This window comes from Hordeum vulgare, chromosome 7H (assembly GCF_904849725.1).
Source record: "Hordeum vulgare subsp. vulgare chromosome 7H, MorexV3_pseudomolecules_assembly, whole genome shotgun sequence".
In the NCBI taxonomy this organism is placed as follows: domain Eukaryota; kingdom Viridiplantae; phylum Streptophyta; class Magnoliopsida; order Poales; family Poaceae; genus Hordeum; species Hordeum vulgare.
In genome coordinates this window covers 626,081,553-626,087,552 of record NC_058524.1, presented here as the reverse complement: position 1 = coordinate 626,087,552, position 6,000 = coordinate 626,081,553, and positions in this window count along the sequence as shown.

The following is a 6,000-nucleotide window of genomic DNA, read 5'->3' as shown; positions in this document are numbered from 1 at the left end:
GGGACGGCGTGCACTACGCCGCACGGTACACCACCAAGCAAGCCAGCCGCCGTGCCACCTTGGGAATTTCGCCGCGTGTACTGTAATACGATCATCACGGTGTGAGGTTATAGAGCACGTGTACGTATGTGCAAGTACGTGGAGACGGCGGCGAAGACGGAGGAGAAGGGTGGAGGCGCGTCGTGGAGGTTCTCCGTATCGCTATCCGGCTTCGCCCGGTGCTAGCGTATAAAACGGTTTGTAGCCGATTATGCGGATGATTTTGAATTTTTCGTTTCTCTCTTTCGCTTATTCTAAATTTATAAAGATCGCCGTATCGCTATCCGGCTTCCCCCGGTGTTATACGATTGCAAGATCCGCATAGACGTATGCGATCGATCTTTTTGTTTCTCTCAGATGATTTTAAATTTTTCTTTTCTCTCTTTCGCTTGTTCCTAATTTATTTATGTTGATTTTTATTTATTTATTGTATGAACAAGCAACTTCTTTTTTTTCTCTAGCTTCTCCCAATTATGCAGATCCCACGGTAATCCTTCAAAGACCTTTTATTTCTAAAAGATCAACCTTGCTCCTTCAAAGACCACATAACGCGTCAGAACCGCCTTATTGATCTAGGGGTTGCACGCCGGGCACGCCTTCGTGCGTGCTTCGTAGCCAACCAATATCATTAAAGTACTTCAATCCATCAACTTGCTAGTATGCCCGGTCACCGTCTTATGCACCACGCTCCCGAAAGTGCAAAGTTGATCAACTGTGGGCTTGTGTCCGTATCATGCGTCGTACGACATCATGCAAACCACACTCTTAGTTAGAGCTTGGTGCAGCAAATAAACGACCGTATAGACCGCCTCACCCTAATATTTGTCCAGCAAACCTTTATGCTTTAACATGCTCCATGCCGTCGCCACCACGGTTTGGTTCCTCCCCTCCACAACACCGTTTTGTTGCGGTCAATATGATGTCGTAAGATACTGCTTGATCGAGTTTGTTTCGCAATTTTTTGTAAATTCATGAGACATGAACTCACCTCCCCCCCCCCCCCCAAATCGGTGCGGAGGGCCTTCTGCTTGACTTCATATTCTACTTCAACCGCCATCTTTAATATCCTGAATGTTTCCAAAGCATGATACTTTGTCTTCAACAAATCAATCCACATGTATCTTTTGTAGTCGTCGACGATGAGTGGGATATATCCATTTCCAGCAGGGGTCTCCGGTGTAACCGGTCCGTGGACGAACTCAAGAGCTTTACTCGCAATAAACTTTCCCTCTCTTGGGTACAGGCTCGCCTTTGTTTCCCAATGAGACAACTGTTGCACACTTGGTCGACATGGTTCATGCATGGTAGGTCACACACCATCTCCTTTAGTGGAAGTTGTCGAAGTGCCCGAAAATTTAGATGTTTGTAGCGCGTGTGTCACTTCCATGCCAAGTCATCCATGCTCGACAAGAAACATACTGGATTCATACAGGACAAGTTGAGGATGTAAAGCCTGTTCGGTAGACCTAGACCTACGATGTTGTTCTTTAGCTTGGGAATACTGTACACATTTGTGAATACCTTGTGACCACCGTTATTCAGCTCGAACAGGACAGTACCTCGCCCTGCGATGCGAACGATCTGTCCGTCGCCGAACCGATTGTTGGCTTCGATCCCATACCATAAGACACCTGACGAGTACTTTGCCAATAATGTGCACATACGACATTGCTACCTGATGAGTTGTAGCCGGCCGATACTTTTGGTCGAACACACGTACAACAGTTGCTCCATTTGTCTGAATCGATTCACCAGGTTTCTACGTACGCATGTACGAGTTGAGGCTGTTAATTGGATCTCTGGAAATCTCACGAGACAACGACATGCCGAGTTGGACCTAGGACCATGTCGCTCCCGTCAATATTTTGAATTGATTTTATCCTATTGTTGATTACACGGAATACATGAGTATTAATATTAGCTAAGCTAGTCAACTAGTCCTCTTCCTAATATAAATCCTTCTCGGAGAAGGCCACGTATCCTAGCCGGACACATTTATACACAAGTATGGGTGAAACCAACGTGAGGTTTAACTCCAACAGAAGATAATGATGGCGATGCATCCATAACCGGAGTGCCGGAGGTGGCTTTGCCTATCCTGATGCACTTTGTGGCTCGTGCGGTTGGATACTCGGACGAAGTCATCGCCGTTCTGGTTGTTGTCGTCATCCCCGTCTCTGGTGCTCGGGCACATGGGCATGATTATTAGTATCCAAAGTGCCTTTGGAAGGTGTTGACTTCTGATGACATTGCATAATGAGAATGTTGTAACATGAGTATTTGTTGTATCTTATCTGACTGCTATTACTGTAACTATTTTTAATCCATGTCAGTTCTATTCAAATAATAATTAAGGTATGACTGGCTTAACCGATGCTCTCATTCCAAGGAAGAATGTGAATATTTTATTTTATTGGCAAGGCCTCAAATGAAGAAGTCGCCTTCTTGATGGTGGTTGATTCTGCAACATGAGGGCATAAAGATAGCAGGTTTAGATATTACAAATTCTTGCTTGAAACTGTTAAACGACCCAATGCCAACTTATTCTTAGTGATATGTATTCATGGTGGGAATGAGTTTATGAGTAACTATGAGGGTTGGGAGTTGTGCACACAAATATGCGATTGTGGACACTAACTGAGGACAAAAATGTGACGGACTGGTTAACAATTCAATGAGAATTTCAAGAAGGGTGCATTATCTCCGTGTATGTATAGTTCTCATCCCCCTTATGATTAGATTATTGAAAGTACCTCCTAACATAATGTCTTTCTCCCTGAGTGTTTTTTATATTCAATTTTTTTATAAATGAAAACAATGCCTTCAGGATTTATATGTCCTCTCCGCTTACTAATTATTGACAAATAAATGTGTTCTAATTGACAATCCAGTATGATACAATTTCTTTTCTTTTTTACTTTGTAGGCTGATTGGTGTAGAGGATGTAGGCTATGCTTGATGAGCTTGAATGCGACCAAACCACATTGGTTTCTACATCAAACATTTGTATCTTACAATGTTGGAATATTTTAGCCGCGCCGGTCAATGATCTTCTTGCCCGTCAAGACCTTTTATTTCTAAAAGATCAACCTTGCTCCTTCAAAGACCACATAACGCGTTAGAACCGCCTTATTGATCGTTGGGTTGCATGCCCGACACGCCTTCGTGCGCGCTTCATGGCCAACCAATGTCATTAAAGTACTCCAATCCATCAACTTGCTAGTGTGCCCGGTCACCGCCTTATTTGTCACGCTCCTGAAAGTGCAAAGTTGATCAACTGTCGGCTTGTGTCCATATCATGCTTCGTACGGAATCATGCCAACCACACTCTTGGTTGGATCCCGGTGCAGCAAATAAATGGCCGTATAGACCGCTCACCCTAATACTTGTGTGACAAACCTTTACACTTTAACATGCTCCGTGTCGTCGCCACCAGGTTTGGTTCCTCCGTTCCACAACACCGTTTTGTTGCGGTCAATATGATGTAGTAAGATACTGCTTGATCGAGTGTGTTTTGCAAGTTTTTGTAAATTCATGAGACATGACTTCAGATTCTACTTCAACCGCCATCTTTACTATCCTGAATGTTTCCAAAGCTTGATACTTTGTCTTCAACAAATCAATCCACGTGTATCTTTTGTAGTCATCGACGATGAGCTGGAAATATCCATTTCCAGTAGGGGTCGCCGGTGTAACCTGTCTATGGACGAACTCAAGAGAATTACTCGCTCCAAAGTTTTCCTCTCAAGGGAACGGGGCTCGCCTTTGTTAACCAATAAGACAGCCGTTGCACACTTGTTCAACATGGTTAATGCATGGTAGGCCACGCACCATCTCCTTTAGTCAAAGTTGTCGAAGAGCCTGAAAATTTAGATGTTTGTAGCGTGTGTGTCACTTCCATGCCGAGTCCTCCATGCTCGACAAGAGACATACTGGATTCATACGGGACGAGTTGAGGATGTAAAGCCTGTTCGGTGACCACTGTCCACTGCACTTTCGTAATTAGCATCCACTGACGATCATATACCCCCATAGATTACCATCTTCGAGCACAATCTTGCAACCATGCTCCTCGAGCGGACCAAGACCTATAATGCTGCTCTTTAGCTTGGCAATGTTGTACACATCTGTGAATACCTTGTGACCATCATTTTTCAACTCAAACAGGACAGTACCTCGCCCTGTGATGCGAACGGTCTGTCCGTCACCGAACCGATTCTTGGCTTTCGATCCCATACCATATGACACCTGACGAGTACTTTGTCAATAATGTGCACATACGACGTTGCTGCCTGATGAGTTGTAGCCGGCCGACACTTTTGGTAAAACGGGTACAACAGTTGCTGCATGTGGCTGAATTGACACACCGGGTTTCTACGTACGCATGTATGAGTTGTCGGCTGTTAATTGAATCGCTCAAACTCCCACCAGACAACATGCCGAGTTGGACATGGGAGCATGTCGCTCCCCTCAATAATTTGAATTTATTAGATCCAGTTGTTGATTAAACGAGATACTGGAGTATTTATATTAGCTAAGCTAGTCCTAAAGTAGTCCTAGTCCTAATACAAATACTCCTCGAAGAAGGCCATGTATCCTAGCCGGACGCATTCATACACAAGTACGGGAGAAACCAACGTCAGGTTTAACTCCAACAGAAGCAAATGATGGCGACACATCCATAACCGGAGTGCCGGAGGCGGCTTCGCCTATATGCTGTCAGATGCACTTTGTGACTCTTGCGGTTGGATACTCGGACAAAGTCATCGCCGACCTGGTTGGTGTCGTCATCCCCATCTCAGGTGTTCGGGCACATGGGCATGATTATTAGTATCCAAAGTGACTTTGGAAGGTGTTGACTTCTGATGACATTTCATAATGAGAATGTTGTAACACGAGTATTTATTGTATCTTATCTAACTGCTATTACTGCAACTATTTCTTATCCATGTTAGTTCTCTTCAAATAGCAATTAAGGTATGACTGGCTTTACTGATGCTCTCATTCCAAGGAAGAATGTGAATATTTGATTTTATTGGCAAGGCCTCAAATGAAGAAGTCGATGCATTGATGGTGGTTGATTCTGCAACATGAGGGCGTACAGATAGCAGATTTAGACATTACAAATTCTTGCTTGGAACTGTTAGACGACCCGATGCCAACTTATTCTTAATGATATGTATTTATGGTGCGAATGAGTTTAGGAGTAACTACGAAGGTTAGGAGTTGTGCACACAAATATGTGATTGTGGCCACTAACTAAGGACAAAAATGTGACAGACTGTTAACAGTTCAATGGGAATTTGAAGAAGGATGCATTATCTCCGTGTACGTCCAGTTCTCATCTCTCTTATGATTAGATTATTGACAGTACCTCTTAACATAATGTCTTTCTCCCTGAGTGTTTTTATATTCATTTTGTTTATAAATGAAAACAATGCTTTCTGGATTTATATGGCCTCGCAGCATGATACAATTTCTTTTGTTCTTTACTTTGTAGGCTGATTGGTGTAGAGGATGTAGGATGTGCTTGACGAGCTTGAATGCGACCAAACAACAATGGTGTCTACATGAAACATTAGTATCTTACCATGTAGGAGTATTTTATTATGGTTTTGCTGCAATGCTTGTGGCCTATAAGAGGTTTTATTACAGTTAAACGGAAGAAGAGTGATTGATTGAATAGTTGTTGTATTGCTTGACCCTCATGGACATATATATAGGAGTACATAATCAACTTAGAGTACAAGACAAACCAGAATAATTCCTAGTCTATCTTAAGTTTTCTAACTAATCACGATATTTAACATCCCCCGGCAGTCACAACGGTAGCGACGCAGATTGTGAGACTGGGGAAGAATCGGAAGGTAAGCCGACGGTCATGCCCCCCCCCCCACACACAGTCGTAACGGCGATGCATCGCAGAAGTTGTGGTTGGAGTGGAAACTGACGAGGTTGCTC